Source organism: Columba livia, chromosome 15 (genome assembly GCF_036013475.1).
Source record: "Columba livia isolate bColLiv1 breed racing homer chromosome 15, bColLiv1.pat.W.v2, whole genome shotgun sequence".
NCBI classification, from domain to species: Eukaryota; Metazoa; Chordata; class Aves; order Columbiformes; family Columbidae; genus Columba; species Columba livia.
In genome coordinates, this window is record NC_088616.1 from 15,555,316 (window position 1) to 15,581,328 (window position 26,013).

At 49.8% G+C, this 26,013-nt stretch overlaps 1 protein-coding gene across 3 annotated transcripts in view; it reads right to left on the bottom strand.

Moving 5' to 3' along the window:
* ELFN1 (extracellular leucine rich repeat and fibronectin type III domain containing 1) overlaps nucleotides 1–26,013 on the bottom strand; it is a 105,923-nt gene that overhangs the window by 28,909 nt on the left and 51,001 nt on the right. For all 3 annotated transcript variants that reach the window (XM_065031472.1, XM_021290370.2, XM_005504518.3), the window contains exon 3: nucleotides 19,362–19,493. The gene's annotated coding sequence lies outside the window, so the exon portion shown is untranslated. The remainder of the gene's footprint in view (nucleotides 1–19,361; nucleotides 19,494–26,013) is intronic.

The window sequence follows — 26,013 nt, forward strand, 5'->3', positions numbered from 1 at the left end:
GTCTTAGATCCCAGATAGGCTCTTCAGGTATCCCCAAGATGGGCAGAAATGAAATTGTGGTCTGATGGCAGAAGAAACCCAGAGAAGTGTGGCTGAGGGCATCTTGCCCAGGTGTGTGAGGGACAGCTGGAAGGACCCTGGGTTGGTGGGATGAACTGGGCAGGCCAGGGACATTACCCCTGTGGGCACTGGGAGGTTGGCCATGACCTGGTATGGCTGGTAAGAGGACAGGAGCCAGCAGGAAGCAAATTGCTTGTCTCAGTCTGGTAACCCCAAAGACATGGCTAATCCTGCTCAGGGTGCTGGCAAAACCTCATTCCTGCAGTGAGAGAGTGGGACTTGCATGGGGGCCACCTCCATGTGGATGCTTCTTTGGTTGGTTGCTGAGCCCTGCAGGGTCAGGGCTCCCACACACCCTTCACAGGCTCTCAGCCAGCCTTGCTCTTAGGAAGTTTTTCCTGAGCATCTGACCTCTTGGCTGCAATTTAAGCCTATTACAGCTTGTCCAGCCCTCAACCAATTGATCACCATAATTTTTATAACTGCCTTTTCCACACTGGAGGAATGTTGCACACCCCCTTGTCTTCAGCTGTCTCTGTCCTGGAGCACAAACCCAGCTCCCGCACCCCATCTTCCCAGGGCATGTTTTCCAAACTCCCTGAACTCCATCAATTTGTCTGAATCTCTCTTGAAGTTGCGATGCCCAAACCTGGAAGTTTGTGTCTCTAGTTGATGCCTCACTAGCCAAATAAATTACCTCGCTGTCTTCCATCTGAAACTGTTAATATATCTCCGGGTAATATCTCTTTCCCTTTCTAAAGCACGAGGTTATTGTCTGTTGCTCAGTTTGAGGGCTACTCCACTGCTCAAGCCTCAACTGCTCTCCTGCTGGCTTACCAGTTCCTCTCCATCTAATATCTGTGATTTTGATATCACCTTCCTAAGTGAAGCCCTTTGCACTTGACTTTATTGAATTTCAGTGTATTGATTCCATGCCATTTCTCCAATTTATCAAGATCATTTTCTCTAAGGAATCTTGCAGCAGCTTGTCTTGTATCTGCTCTGTTGACAAAAGGTCTTTAGTCCTCAGGGCTATTGAGCCAGGACTTTGCATTAGTCCTTAAAATAGTTGGACAGAACCACATGGGAGGCACTGGGACAGCAGAGGACGAAGGCATCAGGCTGGCTCACAGAGAATTGGTCCCACGCTGCCATCTCAGCCAGGCACAGTGCAGAAACAATAGGAGGAGATGCAATGAGCATGATGGAAATGCTAATGGGTCCCCAAGGGTGGGAATGGGGCTGTCTGCTGTGAAATGCTGGGACCCTGCTGCAGCCCTGGGGACAGACCTGGAGCCGGGAGGATGGAGGGGAGATGAGCAATGGGATTTCTTGTTCCTTTTCTTTTCAGGTCAGCACATGATGAGCTGCCCTGTTCCCCACCTGGGGACTTGTGAACAGACCAGGAGAAGCCCTGTAGCACTGGGTTTAATGGCAATACCTGGGGACAGCAAAAACTGGACTAAGATGGAGACAGGAGTCCACCCTGATGTGCACAAACCAGGTCAGAGGTTTTTATTGTTGCTGTTAGTATCACTATGATTATTATTATCACCATCATTGCTTGCTCAGAGGTTGGAGTGCTCTACTTTTTAAGACACAGAAAGAGGCTTTGTGAAGCTGCTGCTTGTTCCAGGGTGGAGGGAGCAGCTCCAAATCATTCCGCTTGGGAACAAGGCTTTGGGAGAGCATCAGGGACCTACACCACCACCCACCTTCCCACCCCACTTTCCTTCCTCTGCTTCCCCCATCAGCTTGCCAACCGCACCTTCTCCTGCCTCCTCCTCCTGTCCCCCGGGACTGGCTGAAGGTCAGGCAACAATTACCCAGGTACTGGGAGGAATTTCTAGAAAACTGCAAAAAAGCACCTCCTGTGGACCTGCCTCCTGATAAGTCCCCATTCTTCCGTGGGGGCCAGGCGAAGCGGCCGAGCTTCAGCCGCAGGCACAGCAAGAGGGCTGGGGAAAGCGCAGGGAGAGAGATGCAGGGAGAAAGGGGGCAAAGCAGAGGTGTACTGGAGGGGCTGGAACAGCCTGCGAGATGGCAGTGAGAATGGTTTCCTTGGGAAAAGGCTGGCAAGACTCAACAGGAAAGGAGACAGCAAGGGAGAGACAGGAGAGCTCCTCCAGGTGTGGAGAACACGGGGAGGGAAGAGGAGCGAGGTTGGGGGTAAAGCCTGGCAGCCGCCGGAGCTCACCTTGGCCCTTGACATGGAAATGATGCAGACACAGATGTCTGATAAGCCCTGCTCTGCACACACTTTAAAATCTAAGTAGCTTATGAATAAGTAATAATCCCTTATTCCCAGTGCCATAATCTATATTTAATTAAGAAAATAACTTAATGGTGGGAGTAAAGGGTCTGTGTGGGGAAATACAGACAGGAACACTGGGCATTAGCTACTTTTCAGAGGTCTTTGCCAGCTTGGTGTCAGTGCTAGGCCAAAGACCAGAGTTTGGCGTGTCTCCTGGTCTCCATGCTGAGAGCACTGCGGATGGTGCCGATGTCAGCTCTGATCAACCTCCACTTTGGACAAGAGAGAAAGATAGACAGTGGTGTAGCTGTAGATACTCCAAGTACTTTGCTCCTGTGTCCAGAGCCCTTCCAACACCACCGAAAGAACCTCCTGGCTACAGCCCCAGACCTTTCCCACCTGGCATCTTCCACTGTTTCCCCAAAGCATCGCTGCAGCCGTGCTCCGTTAACTATGCTTCGCTTTATCATTTCACTTGTGGGGTCTGCAGATGACAGATCACCCTCTGCTTCCTTGGGTTGTCAGTAGTGGAACTGAGAGCACGTTTTAAAGGCTTAGTTAAAGAAAACAAAAAAAATCTCAGTCCACGTACTATACATTATAAATAGACTGTCTGGTTTTTTAAATTGAAAAACAACAATAATCACTGCTAAGAGCCTGCTGAACAAAAGCAGCCTTATTACCACTGGGATGGAGTCATTTTTACCAAAAGAACACAAATATTTTTCAAACTGCTCTTGAGCTCCTGAAGTTGCTAACGTCCTGCTGCTTCCCCTCATCGCTGTCCCAGGGAGCCGTGGGAAGCACAGAGCCGTGGCGGGGACGGGGATGGGGAGAGTTGTGTGGGCAGCGCAAAGTGGGGACAATCCCTTCGGCTGTGGGCAAGAGAGGGAGGTACTTCAGAGGAGCCTCAGCTAAGCCAGGCTGCAAAGCCAGAGAGGTGCTGTCAGATTTTAATTGCATTCTTTGCCTTTAATTGTTGTTTCATAGCAGGGTGAGGTCTGGAGAAACCAGTAGCTTAGCCTGAGTGGAGCTGGGGAGTGGGGATCATAGAATAGTTTGGGTTGGAAGGGACCTTCAAAGCTCATCTAGTCCAACCCCTGTCATGAATAGGAACATCTTCACCCAGATCAGGTTGCTCAGTCCAGCCTGGCCTGGGATGTCTCCAGAGATGGTTCATCCACCACCTCTCTGGGCAACCTCTCTCACCATCCTCACTGTAAAGTTTTTCTTCCTCGTGTCTAACCCGAATCTCCCCTCCTTTAGTTTAAAACCATTAACCCTCGTTGTACCATAACAGGCACTGCTAAAAAGTATGTCCCCAGCTTTCTTATAGCCCCCTTCTACAGGATGGGACAGGCTGTGTTTCAAGAGGCACAGCTTGCAACAAGACAAGCTTGTCTTTCAACCCTTACTAGGCAACAGAGACAAGCACAGCTTGCAGAGAGGACCTGGTGTGCAGAGCCTACAAGCCCCTGTGAAGGTCCTGTGCTGAGAGGTATGGTCCATAGCAGGCTGGCAGGCACATGAGCTGCAGGGACTTCTTGGATTTGGGTTATCAAGGGGAAAAGCTGAGATAACTCTACCTTACTGTCCCATCAGAGCTGTCACGCTGCCAACAGTGAGGTCCAGAAATGTGCAATGAATGTGCTGAGGAGCCTGTGAAGCCTGGAAGTAGAGGGATGGGATCCCCAAAACTCCCTGCCCCCCATTCCTTGACAAGAACAAATGACCGGAGCAGGGAGATGGGTCTGCAGAAATTGTCATGTGGAACAGAGTGCATCTCAGCAGGATTAAGGGCATCACCACCAGGCATCAGGGCTGGGAGAGAGCCCCAAAGCTGAGCAGGGGAGGGGGACAACCATCACCCCTGCAGGGTGCTGCCCTAGCGGAAGGCTACACTTACAATGGTGGGCTGAGATTTGTGCCCTGCAGGAACATCATCCTGGGCACCACGAGGAGTCCAAGGGCTGTCCAGAGCATGCAGAACAGGCTGAGGTCTTACAGAGCACAGACATGGGAAAGGAAAATGAAAGCAGCCCCATGACAAGATCCTGACATCTTTCTTTCTTCCCAGGACATAGTATGGTGAGACCACTAGGAGCCAAGGGCCGGCTGCTAAATCTCATTTGCCACATACTTTGGGAACAGCATGGCACTGTGGAAGTCAGCACTGTGTTGCAAAGGTGGCTGCCATCCCAAAGCCAGGAGCATGGCTTGAGCAGGTGGGAGACTGGAGCCGGCGTAGCTAACGCTATATTATCTGGGTTTTGGTCCCTGAATCAGAGGGCTGGCCAGCATTAGCCATTACTGACCCAGAGCCAGCATCTGAATGACTGCAGAAGAAACCCACGCTGGCTGGATCCCTGCCTGGGCACTGTTTCAGGCAGGGCTGCCAGCGGGCTCACGCAGTTGGCCTGTCCTGTGTTATGATCAGGATAAGTGACGTGGGATTGACAGCATCCCCCAGCCCTGGCCGCATCAGCGCTTACCCTGAGCACAGTGCTGGAGCAGCCGTACCCTTGGAGATGGGGTCGAGAGGGTCCTCTCTCTGCCAGAGTCTGAGTGGGGACTCCGGGGAGGAGGCATGAACTTGCAAGGCTGACCTACCAAGTGATGCTGATTGCTCCATGTTGGAAGCTGTCTTTCTGAGTGCAGCATGGGAGTTCAAATGTTGCCGGAAGGTAAGAAAGATGCAGCCTTGAAGGTGGAGGAGAAAGGAAAGGAACAAACCCCAATTTAATAATGAATATATTATGTAGACATGTCATGCCTCTTGCCTGATGGCATGGATTAATATCCATAAATCAAAGAGGAAGGGGCTGATTTTAATGCTGGAGATGGAGGCTGGTCCTCAGAAAATTGCTAAGGGGGCATTAACGAGGAGAGACATCTGGGAATAGCTCCAGGTGCACTGGCTGCATGCACGGCAAGCTGCAGAACCGTTGTCAGCTAAAATGTATTCCTGTGCATGTGGTCCATGTGGACAAAAATGTGGGGACCACAGGTCCCCACATGCAGGCACTGGTCAAGCTCAGGAGGAAGGTGGATGGTCCCTTGGTTCTCTGCTCTGCAAGGCAGCTCCTCACCTTCCTTTCTCCAGCAGCGGGAAAGCTGGCTCCCAACACATTCATCAGGTTCTGCCCTCCTCGGAATGTCTCCCTTCCAGCAGCACAAGGCCCCATCCAGGATTTCAGAGGGACATTAAAGTCAGCAGGGTTGATGCAGCGTGACCTCTCACGTCCCCGGGAGGGCTCTGCGCAGCGGGGGCTGCTGTTGGGAAGGGCAGCGTCACTTCTGCTGGTGGTCTCTTTGCTAAAGAGAGGGTATTGACAGCCAGGATTTCATTAATCGCATTTCATGTGCATTTTAAAAACCTTTGCAATCTTTACTTTTTAGGAACATCACCCTCACCTTCTCCTCTCCCACCTGCCCCGTAATCTGCCATGGGTGGCCTCTCGTGCCTGCTGTCACTCTGCCCTTCCCGGCACCACCTCCTTCCACTTGCACTGACTCACTTAAGCCACTAGATTTACAGCCGAGCGGCTCACCTCGGGAAAAAGGCTGCATTCACAGAATAAATTTGCAGAGCGAGGGAGCCAGCGAGGGATGAGTGAGCAGAAACAGTCTCTGGGAGAGAGACACCCACAGCCGTGCACACAGGGAGAGGTGAGAAACCTGCCAGGGAGATGATTGGGAGTAAAGGATGCTAAGAAAGCATATGTTCACACTACAAATGGATTAGAGGGGGAAAGAGAAAAGAAAGTGAGGCAAGAAGGCAGCAAGGGAGGAGAGGGAAAGGCATGGCAGAGAGGGGCACAGGGAAGCCCACCAGCCAGCCAAGGAAGCAAATCCCACCGTGGCACAGCTACCATTTTTCAGGTTGCATTGCAAGGAAAATGTGTGATTTGGAGAAAGGTTGGTCCTAGCAGGGGGTCAATCTGCTACCAGGAGGGTGACAAGGGATGTGAGCAGGGCAGGACAGGGAGCAGGGAAGTTGCTGACTTGGAGGAGGGAAAGGGGAAGATGGAGGGTCTCGGGGGCTGCAGGGACTGAGCTGTGCAGGAGGAAAAGAGAGAGGGAGAAGGCTGAGCATTTGGAGACGCCTCAGCACTTCAGGGTTTATTTGAAGTGAACATCCAGCTCCTTCGAGGTTCACCTCTGATCTGATGGAGCAGCTCCAGTTCCTGACAGAGGAGCAGAAGTAGCTGCCAGCCCAGGGTCCCAGCAGAGGGATGGAAACCCCAAGCACAAGATCCAGCAGGTTGCTACAAGCAAACCCATGTGGCGACATGAGCAAGCTGTGCTGGGGCTGAGCTCACAGAGAGAGAGGCTTAGCCCTTGGAGAGCGGGGAACTGCGGTCTGTCTGTGTTTCTCTCTGTTTTCCCTGATTTTATTGTGTTTTGTTTAATTGAATCACACACACACATGCACACAAAGCCCCAGTTCATGGTGTAAAGTCTGTAAGGAAATGAGCAGCAAATTAACGTTCCAGGAGGAGCGATGCTGAGCAAATACATGACGCTCGGCACGGGCAAAAAGCAGGAGGGAGTGAAGCAGCAGGAGGGAAGGAGGAAAAAGAAGGAACCTGTGGAGAGAAAAGGGAGATGAAAGAGGGTTTGCCATGGGGAAATGGAGCTCCAAATAAGCAGAACAAGGGAAGGAGGAAAACCCAAAGGGAGAAGGGAGGGGACAGCAGGAACGATGCTGGTGTTACCTATAAGGTTGCGGTGCCCAAACTCTCCCCAGTTCAGAGTGCAGGAGCAGAAAGCTCCCACAGCTCAGGGCTGGGGGATGGCTGGGCTGGAGGGACAAGGCTCAAAGTCTCAGGGGTCCTTTGCTGCTCCAGAGCTCTCCTTCCCAATTACGAACAAAACATGCCTCTGGACACAGTGCCATGATCTAGTCCACCTAGACCTCCATCATGACCTGCTCAGCCTCTCTTGGCACGGCAGCCTTACCCCTCTCACAGCCCTCGGCTCAGTGAGGACTGCTCCACAGCTTCGTCTTGTGCTGTCTGGTTTATCTGCAACTCTACACGGGATGCCCATCCTCAGGAAAATATGGGATACTAAGGAATGATGGACAGGTGGAGCAAGACCATGATGTTCCAGGGGATGCAATCCAGCCCTCCTCAGGCTCCTCATCCCCGAGGAGCAACACCCCAGTGGCACCATCCAAACCCTGGGTGACCAGTGCAGTCCTCAGCACAGCCAGAGACCATGGACGAGTAATCTCCTTTACTGTGACCACAGTGCAGAGGGTCAGAACACCAGAGGGGAAGGAGCATCTCCAAGATGGAGGGTTGTCTGTGCAGAAAGGCGGCTCTCTGGCCTCTCCGCACCTCCCAGCTCACCCCAGCTCAGCCACTCCACGAGATGAGATGCTCTTCAGTGCTGGAGAAGTGCGAGGTTAAAGGACATGAGCATGCTGTCCAGGCTTGCTGTGACAGGCCTCACATGTGTTTAGTCACATCCAGCTACGAACCCACTCTGGAAACCAAGACATTTATTGAAAAGAGCAGCAGCATTGCACACACATCTGCCTGTGTGAAGGAGAACTTCAAAAGGGCTGACAGTCACAGAGCCCCGCGGTAACCTTTGGCTAATTAGCTGTCTTGATTTCCTTGCAGTTTATTTTTGCACTTCTCAGGCTCTGAAATGCATTTACTGTAATGTCAGAAAGGTTGTGGTAAATATAAAGCTTCCGAGCATAACTATATCCACCCCACTGCGCTTTTGGGACTGATAGCTACAGCTTGGTTTGGGACTGGCAGGCTGACAATGCTTTGCTGAGGTTTCTGTCTTGCACAGGGCTTATTGAGGCTGTGCTGGTGGTGATGATAAAGGCTGCTGGGGCACAGCAGGTATTTGCATGGAGCACGATGAGCACAGAGCAGAGGGCACGTGTGAAAGTGCTTTCCTGGGTTAAATCATAGATGAGCAGGAAAGATGGAGGGATGAGGAAGCCTGCAGGGTGCAAAGCCACAAGCCAGCTCAGGAAGGAGAGGTGAGACCAAGGAAAGCAGGTGACTAGAAAGGTGGGAGTGATGCTGGACTTGCAGAGAGGAGCAGGTGAGGCCCCATTCTAAGCATTAATGAACTCATCAGCTGGAGATGCTGTCCAGAGAGCCTTCAGGCTTCCCAGGCAAAAGGAGCAGGGTGCTGGGCAAGTTCCTGCTGTCAGACAGGTTCCTTCTGTCCCCCAGAAGGGATCTGAAAGCCGCAAGCCCCTTTGGGATGGAAGGTGACCATGGCTACTGAAGCGGGTTACTCTGCTCCCCTCCCTGCCCGTGCCTGAAATGTGCTTCATGCGTCGCTGCACAGTGCCAGAGCCTCTCCATGACCCTCATTGGAGGGTGGGGACTGTCAGTGGCTGGGAAATGATCTTACAGGGCTCCCCTAGCAAAGCCCAGCCCTCACAGCCCAGCTGACACCCCCTCCAGCCCAGGAGCTTCCTGCACCCCACAGACCAGAGCAGGTTTGCATATCAGCACTGAGCAGTTGGCCAAGCTGTTGGGGTTAAGCCGAAGGTGACCACAGTTTGAACTACTCCTGCTTCTCTCCCTAGGGACGTGCAGCCCGTGGTGCCAAGAGCTTGCAGAACATCTGACCTCCTGTGGGTTCTGGACTTGGTGCTGGGCAGAGGCGTGAGACCAGGCTGAGCTGCCCCATCGGGGAGTGCAAAGGGTAAAAAAACCCAGCTTCGTTATCTCTGTGCTGTCATCTCCAGCACAAACTACTCAATATGTGGCTCCCCCTGGACTGTGCACAGAGAAGATCAGTGGAAGGAAACTAGAGAGGAGAACGTTGAATTAATGATCAGAAACGAAGCAAGGCTCCTCTGCACCCGGCTCAGCCCTGTGCTGGCGAGGAGACCTCTGAGGGCCTGCGGATGGGTGACAGGCACCCAGCACTTCAAACAGCCTTCGCAGTGCCTGCCTGGCTGGGTGTCGGGCTGCCCCAGGTACCGGTTGGAAAACTCGGTGCCAATTAAAATCCAGACTGTTGTATCATTTGAACTGCAGAGAAAGGAATTATGTCAGGAGTTGAAGAGACAGAACAGGACTGAGTGCGATTGCTGTCGAAAGCTGCTGGCTATTTCAGCGTGCTGCTTGAACTCCACCGGCGGAGGTTGCGCTGGAGTCAGTAGCCCAGCTGCTTAGCTCCAGATCTTTAATTTTAAGGGTCAAATCATTATGAACTCTTCCAGAGAAGTTAAAAGCAAGTTTACCTCTCCCTCAGCTATGTAAAATCAACAAGAAATTCCCAACTGCCCCTAGCAATACGCTGTCCCATCTCCACTCCTGAGCATCCCCTCCCACAAACTGAGCTCTTGTTATGTTTTCATTTTTAAACCCACTCTTACAATTAAAACTTACGCAGTCTGATCAGAAGCAAAATGTTGCAGATGACTAGCAATAAGACAAAGGGCTTGATTTCAGGGCTGACGTTACTCAGCACTCCAATCTGAGCCTCCTCATTTCTACTGCTGAGGTTCAGGTATTTCAGGACTGAACTCTCTGCTGGGATGATGCACCTGCATCTTTGCAGCACAAGGCACAGCACAGCTCTGTTCAGCCCCTCGGTGTGCAGCCGCTTGGGCCATGACTGTACCAGCAAATCGCTTTGGCTGGCACCCAAGCACCTTCAAAGCCCTTTGCAGCTCCCTGTACCAACAACCTGCACCTGGGTTGTTTTAAAGGATGAGAACCATGGGCACAGTTTCAAAGTATCTTACTGACCATAAGGCTGTGAGCGGAGCAAGGCACTTTGGTACCTATAGTCTTAAAGCTACACACAGAAATGATGGCGAGCAATAAGCAGTGAAGGTTTCTGTGGCAAGGAGGGAGCTGTTACATTGCTCCAAGAAGGCAAGGAGAGACCAGCATCACTGAGCCCTCATCTGCATCAGTTGTGTTACTTGCCCTTCCCCTTATAGCTGCAACAGATATGGGGGATCCCTGTGTATCTGAGCCCTCTGGTATGGCCAGAGCCATGCCATGATACAGGGATCCTTTAAAGGAGTTGATACCATTCAGGAAAGGAAGGTCCTGAGCTCGCAGATCATGCATATATACATGCGTATACATTATTTATACTCTCCACATGATGGCTGCTGGCTCTATCTACAGACTCTCTCCACTGACGCCTCTCTCTGAGTCATGGCTGTGTACAACTCCCTGACAGACCTGGAGGATGAGAGACGTGGTAAAATCCCCAACATAAGTATTGCATCAAAGGTACAGTAACTATCAGAGCGCACATAAATAACAGCTTCCTCACAATTTCGGGGGCGAGGGGGAGAGCTGAGGCTGTGTAACCATCCTCCTGGAGCTTTCATCCCAGGGGGATGACAGTAGCACAGGGTCCAGACCCAGAGACACAGCACGTCTGTGCCCAGGGCTGGTCCTAGCTGCTCGGTTGGGGTGCATTGAGGGTGTCTGTCCATGCTGCTGGCAGAGGAGCTGGGGAGCTTAATGAGGAGCTGGTGGGTGGACTTGAGTGGGATTTCGCCTGCACGGAAAGCTCTGACAGTCCTCCACGCATGCCTGGTTGCGTAAGTCGCTCTTCGTTTGGCTGACACTCAGGAGAAAGCCTCATGCGAGACTTTTAGAGGATGTTGCATCCAAATGGTGGGAGATTGCTCCATATATCCTCACGGATGGGCTGTGGCAAGCCTGAGCCCATGATGCTATGCAGTGCAAAAGGAAGAGGGGTAGCTGGGACAGAACCAGCAACCCGTCCTGCCACTGCATCTCCCCTCTCCTGATGATTTTCCTTCTCCCATTACTGTTTCCTTATTTTCCCCAGGACTTTGGCTTGCTCTGAAACTGCCACTGTGCCAGCTGCCCAAGATGTGGAAGGACACAGGAGCATCCTGACGGATACAACAGCCAACAGCAGGTACCCTCAATTGCAATGGGCATTCAAATTTACAGCTGCCATTTCAACCAGCCGTTGCAGTTGGACAGAAGCTTTTCCAGCTGTATGATATGGGTAAGAGCTGCAGCCCTGAGGAATTGGTGCAATCAGTGCCTGTGTACAACCCTACTCAGCATCACTGGGCTCTGCGGCCTGGGGACCAGCACAGGGTGAAGACTGTCCCATCCTATCCCTCCCCTGGGAACAGAGACAAGGAGCAAGACACCCGGGAGAACCATTCCTTCCATAGTGGGTTTGCTAGCAGGGAAATCTGCTCCTTCCAACTCCACCTCTCTGCAGAGTCAGTGACTCCCCCTGCCATGTATAACATTTTATTCTATAAGTGCAAGGCAATTTCCATAGAGTGTAGGGACACTGAAGCACAGAGAAAGAAGAGAATAATATCTTATCTTCCTTTAATCCCCACCATCCCAAAGGATCCCGGTGCCGTTTGCTTTACTTTCTATATGTATGCGCAGTTAATTAGCATTACCACAGAACTGCAGGTATTCTCAGACTTAGTAGAGGGAATATCTTGTAATAGGAGGGTAAGCAAATTGTTTCTGCTGTTTCTATTACAGCCAACTTTGATTATCCAGGGTAATGGGATAACAGGGACAAAGCAAAAACATGGATAACATGAAACCTATGCAAATTAAGCTAGGAAAAACATGATGCTGCGAGTAATAGAGGAAAGAAAGGTCAGTGATACTGATTAAGAAGCACGGAGATCCCTGCGCTAGCACTGCCCTAAGCTCATAAATCCATACACAACAGTACCTCGGCACAGTAGTTATGGAGCAAATCTATAGGGTCTGTCACTATGCAGCGGAAGAAGAGACACCCCCTGCACAGGAAAGCCAAGCTGCAGCAGAGGGAGGCGAATTGCATTAAAGCCGAGCGTTTCAAAGCTTCCATGTGAGGGATTTGTCATTAAAATGAATAAGATTTGGGCATTCAACCCACCTCCTCCCTACACAAGCAGGAAGAAGCCCAATTTAAAGGTCAGCGTCTTAATGGCTTTCACTGTGTATATACCAGGATAACTCCTCTCCGAAGAGAAATCCAGCACCTGCTTGGTGAGCCACAGCCACTCTTTGAAGGAACATGATAAGAGCATCCATAGGTATATGGGCAGGTACAGCTTATTCATTAAAACAGGAGGGAAGATGTTAAGAGGGGAGGAAAGCTGACTCCAACCTCATGTCCTTGCAATCTTGCCCAGGCTGAGGAAAGGAAGCAGCACTTGAGCTGCTCTGCAGTCCCCATCTCGGCAAAGACCGGATTCACTCTGCTCTGCCAAAGGGGTTTTCAAATCCTCGGCACCAATATCGTGGAGGCAGCTCTGAAAAATCTCTGGTGGTGGGTGGATAAAAAGGGCACCAGTGGAAATGAGACAGAAAGAAGAGAGGGAGGAATCTTAGAGGAAGACGAACCTTCTCAATAGGTTTTATTGATTTAACCCAAAGAGAGAACAGTAGGGGGAAATTTATGCCATTTAAATGCAAACCAGCAATAAAAATAGTCATTAGAGTCATAATCTCAATCTGTTAGCATTTTATGTAGAAATAAGCTTAATGGAAAATATTTTCCGTGTAAACTATTTTCATTTACTTAGTACGAATGAGCCTCTTAAAAATAATTCAACCATTATCATGGACTTTTTTTAAAGGATTGTTTTCAATCCTCAGTTCTTTAAACTCCCTGATGATCTCACAGCTCCTGTTGATCCTGACTTGGAGAAGCTGCTGGCCCAGCCCAGCTGTGAGCTAGTGTCCATATTCCTGTTCCCATACTGTGAATACATGTGGATTTTGAGGGCACTTAGATACCATCACTCTCTACCCAAACGGTGCTGAGATTTTGTGACCAGCCAAGGAGGCTGCATTGCTCAGGCAGATCTTGGGAGTTTTAATTGATGAAGAGTGACTTCAGAGCATATTTCCAGGCTCTTCATCTTCCAGAAGATGTGAGGATTACCTGACAATATTTCTTGGCTTTCCTTCTTATAAAAGAGGAGGAAAATGTGGGGTTTTCCCTTTGAGGATAGGCTGGGAGTGAAGATGCCAAGTCCTCAACCTGGATGGGATGCTCTTCCCTGCTGCGGGAGGGGAAATTAGACATGTCCATCTGCATCTCAGAGGGAGCTTTTCTGACCAGTGCCTTGTCCCTAAGATCAGCCCCCGTGGGGATACGGCATTGCCCACGTGCAGGTGTTCAGGGGAGGTCACTGACCCTGGGACTCCCACGCCACAGCCACAAAGAAAGGAATAAATACCCTCTTCTGCCTGGGGACACCTTTTAATCTTCTTGCTAGATTTTCATACACTAGTCCGGAGTCTCAGCTGGGCCAGGCATGATCTCATTTAGCATCCCATCCACAGGGCTCTGCTAAACCAAGGCTGCTATTTTCTGCTACGTGCCCGTAGGGTCTAAGGTCACTCTCATTTATGACACCAGGGAGGTTCTGACCCCCCCACAGCAGCTCATACTGTGCCCTAGAGTGGAAAACATCCCATGGAGGTGGCCACCTGGACCAGCATCCCCAGTGCTGGGAAGCTCATGAGCCCCTTGCAGACCTGCTGGTGGCAGGACGCTGGGCAGCAGAGGTTGGAGCAGCAGTTCTCCAGGAGCCGGGCAGCTGCCGGGGTCCCGCACCAGCGGCTGCATCGGCAGAAGCCACCGCATCTCCTCAAGTGGATCTGGCCCTGTATCCACAGGCTGGGGAGCCGATCCAGCCCTGATGTCCTTCTCATCGCCAGGTCTCAAGTGCACACCGGACCTCACGCTGCGCGGGTAATTCAGGCTCACAAGGAGGTTATTAAAATCCATTCAAGGCTAATGTCAGCCGTCTCGGTGTTAATGTCAGTGGCTGAGATGCACAGCAGGAGCAGGGGGAGAAGGTCTTTGATTTCCCCACTTTAATTTCCAAGCGGAGTGGGCTTGGTGGGCAGTGCTGGGAGACGGGGAGCAGCGGTAGGTGGGAGCGTGCGGTGCTGCATCTTGTGCAGACGGGCGGGATTCGTAGTTTAATCCCATCAGCCAAATATTTCACTCCATGTTCTACTTGACAGCATCTATCCCTTGCTGGTTGTTTCAGAGGCACGTTAGCTGCCAGGATCCAAGGAGGCGACTGCCGAAGAGCTCAGCTCATCGGCTCTGGCAGGTGGGATCAGGCATCACACTCAGGCACTTCCCATCAGGTGGTTTCAAACCTCTTCCTATTTGGGGTTTGAAACATTTTCCCTCAAGTTCAGCCCTGGATCTTTACTGACTCACAGCCCCTCCAACCCACTGAAGGTGCAAGCAGGTCTGGAATTCGCTCACATTGGTCAGGTGAGTCCAGACCAGCCCCTGGATTTTGAAAAAGCTGGGTAATTTCAGGATGTGGTTACCATCACGCAGGCTAAGATAAGAGTAATCAGAGCTTCAGGCCGTAAGCCGATTCCTTGCGAGTCTCAGGAAGGAATTAGCCCCGTCTCCTCCATCCTGTGTTGCCCAGCAGCATTTGCACACATGGGTGCACACCTGGTGGGAGGCTGAGCCATGGGGACAGACACATCCTGACACTTGCCGGAGACAAGGTGACAAGGACCCTGTGCAGGTAGTGCAGAGGTCCCATGGGCAGAAGAAGAGGCATGGCAAGCAGCAAAAATCTGTTCCCACCATGGTCTGCGGGGCAGGTATTGCCCTGTGATGTCCTTGGGCAGCCGCGGGGGTGCTGGGACCCCCAAGGTGCCAGGCTGCTCTCCCTCCATCCTTGGGAGGTCCTCACCCAGTTTCTCCCCCAGTTTCAGCATCTGTTTGCAGTGGGGATTCCTCAACATTGGCTGAGAAATGCACTGCGGTCACTTAGTAGCTCATCCTGGCTGGAAGCTTCTTCCTTGTATGTAAATACTGTGTGTATAACAGTGTTCTCATTTCATACGATGGAAGTACAACCAATGCAGCTAAACATACTGAAGATGGCTTAAATGATCCGAATGTAACATTTGATTACGCAGTCTGAAGATTTCACGTGAGTGTTTAGGTTAGAAGGCACTGTAACTGCAGTCTGACTTACTAGACAGTGAATTTTACTTAGGGATTTAAAGCAAGCCTGACCACTAAGCTCCATCCTTCTGACAGACAAAAATTAGCCTGGTTTGTAAACAAGACACCCAAATACCAAAGACGAAAATATTGACCAGCATCTCTGAAGGGCTGCAGGTCCTGGCTGATGATACTGTCACAAACTGGGTTATTCTCATTTGTGAAATGAAGGTAACAACTGGTTCTGCGGCCCAAGCTGGTATTCAAAAGCAATATTGGCACCGCTGTTTCCACCTAGAAAAGTGATGCTATTCAAAAGTCAACAGTCTAGAGAAAAGCAAAATTCTAGTCGTTGCCCATGGTCAGCTAGATGGGTTTAGGATGGCAGGATCACCGAGGAGATGTGTGGCACCAGGGAGGTGGGAAGGAGCCGCATCTCCCTGTGGCCGCCAACTCGTGCCATGTGGCGGGTTACCAAGCAGCTGAGAGCGGGCAACAAGTTCTTTTGCCAGTTTTCTAATTTATCTAATGAGCAAGAAAATAAATCAAGCTGACAGTCAACCCAGGTGATTTTGAGCCTCAGTTCCTCACAGTACCCTTGTTCTTCCAGCCCATTTTATAAGAGGGTTATAACCCGAGGATACAGCAATAACTCCCGCTATAATCTTTTCTATACTAACGTCACTTAGCAGATGGAGTCATTTAGAGGTGCTCACATTTAAATGAGTGGCTTGCCCTGAAAGGGACAGAGCTGGGGCTGCTGGCAAGGTTTTCGGGATCGTTAGCCTAGAAAATGCTTAGCAGGGGAAGCAGTTGGCAGGCAGATTTCACGGACATGGCACTGTCGTCTTCTGCCAGCAAAATTACAAGGCTGAAATCCTGGAGCTGGATGGGGCCAAACGGTTCACAGCAAACAATTTAATTGATGAATGAAGTGAATTGCCCAGGAGATGGTTTTTAGTCATCTGCTCAGTGCACGAAGCCGCTTAGAGAAAGGTCCGTGCAGTTGGGTGTTGCTGGCTACCTGGCACACCAGGGACAGGCTGGTGGGGCTCCCCATCATATGGACCTTCACCAGAGTCACCTGGGCACCTGCTCCCCTCATGAACAACCCAATGCTGCGAGCACGGCCACCTCCAGGCTTGATGGTCCAAAGATGTTCTGCTTCTCTACAAATGCTACTGCTGTTAAGCTTTTGTAGCTAGACCAGGGATGGGACCATGCTGATCTCAGTCCTGGCTGTTGGAAAGGGAGCCCACACAATGTAAAGAAGGATGGTATGAAAATAAACAGCAACCCCTACTTTTCAGCTTCTGCAAGAAATTCAGTAGCAATCTCAGAGGACTCTCCTTTCTAGCTCCCTGACCTCCTGCACAATGCCGCACGGGCTACCTTCATAAGCTCCTTTCATTTGGTCTAATAAAGTAAATTACATCTCCAGCTCTTCCAAGGAGAATAGCCATAGAAATGTACATTGAGATGAATGCTTGCAAGCCTTGAAAATACCTCTTGCTTATGAAAAGGCTTCTGAGAAATGAATGGAAGGGACAATAATTACCAAAGAAGGGGGAAATATTGTTCATGCTGGCTGGGCAGCACTTGATCCAGCCCTTGCAGAGGCTGGGAGAAGAATGAGGAAGGAGGCAGGGAGCTGAGACATTAATGGCAATCATCGTTCTGCTGGGAGCAATATCTCACAGTGTCCATGGGGACCGATCCCAAATTATTCAGCCTAATAGTTCTCAAAACAAACTCTTATTATGCTCCTTTGTGGCAGGCATGAAGCTTTCTCTGCAAGCCCCATTTTACATCTTCGGTAGCTCGGTGCTGCATGGTATAACACTCAGTTGCGAAAACCCTGCAGGAGTCTTTGATGCAAGCATCTTTGAGATGCAGGGCTTATCAGTTCAAATAACACAACTGTCTTTTATCCTTTGTGTCCCAAGCCTGCTGTTTTGGCACTTATATTTGTAATTCATTGCCTGGCTCTGGGTCTGGATCCATCAGGACAGGCAATGCTGTCTATCTGTCTGCATTGCTGTGATATTTGTGCTTGCCCTGAGGGACCAGAGCACCTAAGCTCTGCTTATCTTCAGTGATACTTAGGGTCCTAATTGGTTAAAAGTCACTTTGGAAAGGAGGTCTTAAGAGCTGTAGACTTGTAGGTGCTTTCAAAATTACTACCCCCAGGCCAGGTTGTCCATCTTTCCCTCCCTCCCATCAGGGATTGTACCCTCTGGGTCCCATGTGGCCTCCAGAGATGCCCGTGCATTTCCAGCACCACTGTTCCCCGCTCCAGCCCAGCTCCAGCCCGTGGACCCGCACGCCTTCCACCAGCACTACATTTTCCTCAAAAAAAGAGGACAAATGAGGTGGAAGAAGAAAAGGTGAAAACATGATAATAGCTGTGCGAAAAGGCCGCTGGTATAGACTTGACAATGCTGGAAATGGAGGCCAGGAGAAAAGTTTTTCTCTGAAAATTACTCTTTTCAATCTCTACAGCACACCAAAGAGAAGTTTAAGCACACTTTTTAACACCTTTTGTACTCAAATTCCAAATCCACCTGTCTACCCAAGCAACAACAGGAATAATCTTTTTTTTCTCCAGCTGCACATTTTGCTATAGAAATTTGTTTCCATTAAACTATTCCCTTTTGTCCTTTTAAAAAGCAGATTTTAAATAATAACAGTGCAAAAAAAAAATTATACGCTACCCAAAAAACTCAGCCCTGTTGACTGTGCACTTCTATACAAAACTTATCTCCTTCTTTCGATGGACTGATGAAAACCCTTTTCATGATGTCAAGGTGGAGATGAGAAAGAGTGCCCAGCACAGCAACTCATTTCTACAGGAAACACACGGCAAACTCGGTTGTTATACAACTAAATTACAGCACCAACATGAACCTGATGTTCTCTCTCTGTTTTGTAAAACACAATTTTGTAGAAGTTGGGATGGAAGCACACACCGCACTTCTCATCTGGGGAAAAGATAATGCTCTTTTTCCATGTTCCTTAAATCTTAACAGGAGATATTTCTTCAATCTTAACCGGAGAATGTGAATTCAATCTTAAGCCATAAAAATACAAATTATAACCATGATAACTTTGGCTGCTACCACACTTTGAGGAGAGCAGCAGCCACGGCTCAGCCAGAGCTTCCCAGGAAGGTTCATGCTCAGAGAAGAGGCCCCTCATAAATCACCCCAGGAACAGCAACGTGAGAAACACAACCCTGGATCATTGTCCATGTCCGCACCGGCCTCTTCCCCCTTGGAAGTGAATGCAATGAGGCTCCCCTTCACGATTGTTCTGGTTTTGTTAAAAAAGTGTTTCTCTTTTAGTGAATTTGCCTTTCAGCTAAAGCTTCTTATTAGCTGCAATTTCCTGAGAAGCCAGATATATGTTTTGGTAGACGTAGCAATGGAATGCGAGATCACTGATAAGCACAGATGGACATCTTGCAAGAGGGGCAACGAGACTCAGGTGACCAAAAGCTGACCAACTAAGTATCCCATCCCATTCACGTGATACTTCATATAAAAGTGGGAGATCATGAGGATCTCGTCCCTTTTTCTTATGGCCAATGTTAGGAGAGGACCTTGCGAGTCATCCCTGCAAACTGAGGCCCAGTGACAGACTGAATCCAGCTCCAGTTGGCTGCAGTGTCCAGTCCAGGACTTCGGGTACTGGCCCTGAGTTGCTGGGGCTTTCCAGATTGGTTTTGTGTATTTTGTATTATTTTCTCTACTTTTATTGGTAGCAACAGTAAAACATTTTTAATTTATCCAGCTCTCTCCTCTCTGTCCTTCTTTCCCTCCTGATCGCCTGTCCTGAGTGGGAAGTGGGGAGAGGAAGGGGCTGAAGGGGGAGAGGGGGTTAACGATACATCTGCCACGGTTTTATTGTCACCCCGCAATCAAAACCTGGACAGCAATCCACTCCTGGGGAGGGGTTCCAGGTACTCAAACCCTCTCCAGAGAGACTTGCTCCATCCACGCCATCCCCGCTGGCTCTCTCCCATTGCCAGCTGCCTCACACCAGCAACTTCTCTCACCCTGGAGATGCAATCGAAAAGGTCACCCCTTACCTTTGTGCCTGTGTGCCGCTGCTGGTCCCTGCCGCAGTCATGAACGGCTCCTAGCTGTTGTCTGCGGGGCTGGGGAGGGACACTGGACACAGCATTTGGGATCCCACAAGATGGTCACCAAGCCCAGTATAACTGCAAGGGAAAAGAAATAAAGCAAGCATAAGAGTTTCATCAGGGAGTATAAAAGATTGATTGATTGCTTGGTTAACACAAAGCAATCCCAGGGACAGCACAGCTACTCAAATCACAGAACTGACACAACAATGCAGGGACCAGACGTGAAGGGGAAGAGGACCAAGGAGAGGGACCAAACGAGCTCAGCTGCTCAACACAGTAACTCAAAGGGAAAAGAAATCCACTCACCAGCGGAGGAGGGACTAGAAGAAATGCTGGAAGGGGACCTGGGACTGAAGTGGAAGCACAGGACAAATGCCAGATGGGGACTGAAAGAGATGCAAGAAGATGGATAGCTGCAGGCATGCAGAGGGCAGATGGTACAAGACATCAACACAGAGCTCCTGGAGGAGCGAGAAGCCGCTGCCACCACCAGCGCCAGCCACCCAGCACAGACAGATTTTAAAAAGCCTAATAATCATCCTCACACCTGGAGACTGGTCTCATAAATGTGTTTTTAAATCTTAAAAGTGTGAATTTATTGTCCTCACTGGTCACTTCCAACCCCCTCTTGCTTTTTCTTTTAGTTTTGTTTGCCTGGCTGGCCAGGGCTCTCTGTCCTCACCACGGCTGTCGAGCTCCTGCTCACCTGCAATGTGAGACAACCAGTATAGTAAGAAGAAGCGACACTGATCGTAACACTACTCATCTTCGTGATACTCAATGTCTTGTTTTATTATCATCAACATAATAACAATAATAGCAATATTAGTGACAACCATTTTATTTTTGCTCCTGTTAGTAATATTCAGACATGACCTAAGAGGTATTTCAGAAAGACAACACAAATCCAGTGCAAGATGCAGGAGAACAGGGCAGTTAATTAAACGTCAGAGTGATGGACGGAGCTGGGACAAGGCTGGAACAATATCAGAGAGCTGGACAACCTCTGACAATGCAGAGAGATGGAAGGATCTGGGACACGTCCCAGACCTCTCCCCCGCTGGAGGCAGAACCCTCCTACCCATACGCGTCTTTAAACACTGTCACTGCTCTGTCACTGTTCCATTGACTTATGCAGGTGAAGAAATTTTCTGGACAAAAAAGCTGCCATGCCACCGATGGTGGTCTGACCTGGTGACATTTTATTATCTCCAAATGGTGCAAAGAAAAGAAAAAGAGCTCCGTTGAAAATGACAGTGTTTTAAATGGGGTTTGTAACTGTCATGTGTGTGAACTCAGAGCAGGTAGGATATTTTTTTGCAAAAGATTTCTTTTCCTTTTCCAAAGTAGACATTTTCAAGAGAGGCAGACAGAGGACAGCGAACGGGGAGGCAGCCGGAGGGAGCTGCAGAACTCCGCGAATAAACATTACAGACCAAAAGCAAGCCCGTGACAGATACCAGGCAATCTGTAAGTCATCAGGAGAGTGGAGAGCATAATAGACTAATCAATCAGGTAGACAAAGGTGAGAAGTGTCACGGGGAGGCAAGAGGTAGTTGGAGGTCAGTTCTGAAATATAATCTATAAATTGGAAGGAGAAGGACAGCTGCACAAGAACAATGACAGGTATTCGAATGCAGGTAGATGAATGTTGGATTGGTGATTTCCAGCAGACTGAATGTCAGATGAGAATATTATGGGGGTAAGAAAAAACAACCTGGTATTTTAGAGATGGGTATATATTCTGTAAAGCAAGAGGCTGAATTTGTGAGACTTTAAAGTGTAGCTCCATTTCAGAAAGTGCTGTTGAAAGACAGATGGTGGGGCTCCCTGTTGCTTGTTCCTCTGGGTTTCCAGACAAAGTTTGTCAGGTTAAAAGCAAAAAAGAAGTGATGCTTTTCCTAAGCCCGAGCCTTACGAGCACCACCTGGGATCTGAAAGCCAAGCCAGATCCCTTCCAGCTTGTGCTTTCTCATCAGTGATCCGGGCATGCGTAATCTCTAATCTAGTTAGCTAAGATGCAGGGAAGTTGCACTCTGCCATGCATGAGAAGATGAGGATTCTGCGGGTGAATTTAATTATTCCTTCTACAGAGAAAGTGGGAGCCAATAAAGCACAACTCACCCCCCATTAGCTCTCTGGGCTGCACAGTTGACAAGAAGAATTCAGGCAGCATCATTTAGTTCTCTTGCTAAGATAAGCAGGTACCGTTACACCCAAGGAAAAGCTTGACTTAACATGAAGTCATTTCTACTGACACTTTTCTGACCTTAACTGCGTACTACAAAGGCATCACACAGTCCTTCTAACAACAACTAGACTCAGGCAATTAGAACTGAATGAACAATTTGTAATGGAGAATCTGTTTGGCAAATTTCACCTCGTTTTATGCTCACAAAATATCCACACGCAGATTGCGAAGTTCTCACATTTCTTTGTTAATGGAAATAACTTGCCATTTTTTTCCCCTAAGCAAACAGCACCGCAACAGTTCATTGAAAACAATCTATATTCAGAACGTCAGCTGCGCTGATGGGTTATACCGGCCATGTGGTACTGTTTCAGTTCCCCTGTTGGGTGAGAGACCAGAGCAGCTCCAAGAACTGCAAATCAGGAACTTTTACCTCTCCCATTTGAAATCCCTTTTTGCCAAATCTGTCCACGTTATTGCACATTCGCTGGACCGAACGTCAGCCATGGACACGGGTAACATGGGCACAGAGCCAGCCGTGGTGCTGATGGAGAGGGCGAGGTATCTTTAGAAGCCACTGGCAAAGTGGATACCAAGGACATGTTGGAGAACCTGGAGACCCTGAGATTAAGAGCCTGACTCCGCTCAACTCTCTGCTTAACTCTCCATGCCCAGCGCTGCCTGGGGCCGGGCCAGGTCCTGCAGAGAAGGGGCCACTGGTCAGAGCCCAGGAGGTGGCACCAAGGGCCGGCATCTCCTGGTTGCTAATGAAGCCCAGAACAACGTGTGCTCTAACGGACGGAGACACGCAGGGAGATAAGAGAGCATGGAGCAATAAATCAGGCTTTCAAAGCAGAGCATATTAGAAGATCAATGGGACAGATATTAGACCAAAGGAGCAAGCAACAGAGAGACGGGAGCAATTCTGTTCCTCCTTACCCCCGTCGCTAAGGATTTTATTTTTTCCATTTAATAACATCCTCATTGTTTTTAAATGAGCAGCAAAGCCAGTGGGTTCCACGTGGCATTAGTAACGTGTTTGTGAAAGGGAAAGCAACTGGCTCCTCGCAGGATTTGATAAAAGCCTCTCCAAGCTCTGAGTGATTTACAGCTCGGGAAAACAAACACGGACTGATACAAATGCGGAGAGGCAAAGACGGCACCAACATCCAGGTACACTCAATTACCAATTCATCAGCCCAAGTGAACTTGAAGGGCTTTTCAAACTCTACACGGTTCTAAATTAAAGGAAATCTTTAGATGGATAGCATTCTGCAATAGGGGGAGAAGAAGACTAATTTGTTGATCCTCAGCTCAGGAGCCCTCGCCTTTCACAGGCAAAGGGCCACAGGCCAGGGGGGCGGGTGGCAGCTCCCACTCCCCATGTGAGACCAGGGAAAGAACCAAACCCAGGAAGCTTTCCGTGTGCTGCTGTAAACCGCCAGCACCCTCCCTCCTCCCCGTGCTGTGCGCCAGTCCCCAAACAGACTCTTTTTCCTGCCTCTATGAAAAACTCTGCTTTTGCCTTCCCTGGAGGTATTTATGGCAAAGCTGTGAAAATAACTGATTTTTTGGATCATTGGTTGAACTAAAAAAAAAGGAGTAAAAAAAATCACCGTACAGTGACCCCAAATTGGAACTGGCCAGGCTCTCCACGGCCAAATATATACAGGAAAAAAAATATATATCTATGGTCAACCAATTGTTTAATTCAATCTGAAACTAACTCATGGGGAATGTCATTTTTCCCTCCATCCCCTGCCTAGAAACCCATTTTTGCGCAAGAAGAGAAGATGTACAGCTTCCCAGCTGCACACTCCAGCAGCACTGACAGCGACACAGTGTTTGATATCTTCCCGTGTTGCACGAAGCTCCTCAGCGGTGGGGGACGGGGCCCTTCGGTGTTATTGTGATAAAACCTCGGAGGCAGCTGGGGGTAGCGACAACATCACAGGAACAGAGGGAGTCCGGCCACCAAGAGACTGCGGGAAACTCTTTGTTAATTGTTCACACGGAAACTGTTTTCATTTCAGTGTCTAATTGATATCTTGGGGAAACATAATCTTTGGAGAAGACAGTGAATGCTCCGGCGCGGTGCCCCACACTGCCTGCGCTGATGAAGCGACTTGCTGCCCCCAGAGCTGTCATGCTGTCCCTGTCCCCATACCCCATGTCCCCGTACTGTGGTTTTGGAAAGCTGAACCAGTGCAAGAGCCCCGGGGCAGCTGGAAGGGTGTGGGCTGAGCTCAGCCGCCTCTCAGACCTTTGGCAGAGAGGGGACGTTGGAGAGTTTTGCACCGAGAGATGCCCATTCATCAGCAAGGAGAGCTGTGTCAGCCTCTGGTCTCTGCCCAGGGGAAGGGGCTGCTTGTATCTCTATGGGAGCTGCCAGCACCATCCCTCCCCTTGCCAGAAGGAGCATCAAGCCCCTAATTTCCCACTGGAAACCAGCCCCCCTCCCTCCGCTTTCCTTAGGCCTCCTCCAAAGACAGCAGCCATCGCTCACTCGCGCAGCTCCAAGGCTGGCTCTGAACTGTTTAAAAGCACAGCAGGTATTTTAATTATTCACGTCAAGCACGCCTTGCTTGCTAACGACTCTCAGAAGCTGTCACAGCCAGCGCAGGGTGGAGAAGAGCCCTGCCAGGAGCTTCCTACGGCCTGGCTGCAGGGAAAAGCTTCGGTCTGCAGAACAGCCGCGATCAGGTGTCCCCAAGGCATGGGGACACTTGAGTGAGGAGCACCCTGGTAGATCTGCCTGGTCCCACAAACATTTGCCCACCCAACCCATCATGCAATCACCTCCCCAGCCCACCCTGCGGCCACTGTTACAGCATCTCACATGTTCCAGACCCATATCTGCCGAATGTTTTGTTATCGCTGTGAGCTGCTGCACCCCATGCTGATAAATTAGCTCTTGTAATATTTTAAGGGCACTGGAACTACCAAGATGCAAGGAAACAGAGGGGTGCTCATACAGCACAGCTGGGTGGCTTCAGACAAAGACAATAGCGGGGACAGCACGCTTCCTTGCTGCCTTGAGCTGCTCCCCCGGTTACATGCAAAAAACTGCTTTAGAAATCAAGCTCTTGCCACCCTGCAGCAATATCTCTACCTGCTTCTTCCTTCCTGGTACCATCAGAAATAATTGCTGTGATAGCATCTGTTCTTCTGACCCACATCCCTCCCTGGAGCCTGGCAATGAGGGCTTGAAGTGGAACAAGCTCAACTTTTGCAAGGGGAAATAGGGGCAAAAAGAAAGATGGTGTTCCACCAGCACGGCTGGAAGAAAGACAGCTCGTGTTAAAGTGAGCCAGGCCCATGGCAGGATTGAAGGGGCTGTCCTCAGCTCCAGGTGTGGGGTGGAGATGGGCATCCCACCTGCAGAAGGATCGGGGCTGTGGGCTCCTTCATTCTGACCCAACTGAGTCTCAATTGAATGTGACCTTTCTTTTCCAGACCTCAGGATTTCTATCTGAGGTTGTTCCTTTCCATTGGAGGTTGTTCTTGGTTATTTCTCTTATTTCTGATGATTTTTAAGTGGTTCTTCTTCCCCGCCTTTGCTCACCATTGCCTCAGTGTAAATTTGGAGGATCTCCAAGAATATTCAGGATCTGTTTTCTTCCACTTCTATGAGAGCAAAAGCTTCATCATGGGCAACCCTGAGCTTCAGGGCTCTTCTCTAGCAGCAGCACCCCACGGGCAAACCTATGAGCAGACAGAGCCCTGCAAAAGCACATCCCCTAGTTGCAGAGCTGTGGTCTTCAAGCCTCCTGGACCACCAGAGCCAGCCCCTGTCTTTTTAACCTACGTGTTTTTTAATGCTAATTTCCACCACATGCCCAATTCGAAGCTCTAATAATGAACAACTGCTTTCTTCCTTTCCTTCTGATTTCATATTCATGAGTCAGGGTTTCCTGGCACTAAACGTAAATGCTAAACGGAAATCGCTGCACAGTGACATGTCTGTGTAGCTTCACTGTCCATTTATTTGCCTTTTCAAAGAGCTGCTGTGTTAAGCAAACATCTCTGCCTGGATCCTATCTGGAGGAGTTTGTCTGGTACGGCATGGTGCCTGCCGGGGCGGGGGAAGCGACTCTGTGTGATGGTGTCTTCTAGCTCTGGTTTTTTGCTTCAGGGTATTTCTTGTACAATAGTTCGAGCTCGGTGAATACCTCAACCTTTCCCTGAGTATTTGCTTGAATCTTGGCAGGCGGCGTTCAGAGCTGACACGGCGAGGACTGAAGCAGGGAACTCCCAGAGTTCACACATCCACCGCTTCGGCTCAGGCTCCGCCGAGCGCTCCCGCGGGCAGCTGTGGGCAGATGTCTTGGCAGGGGAGGCAAAGAGACACCTGTCACATCACTGGGCAAATTATTTTTTCTGGCAAGTAGAAAATTCACATGC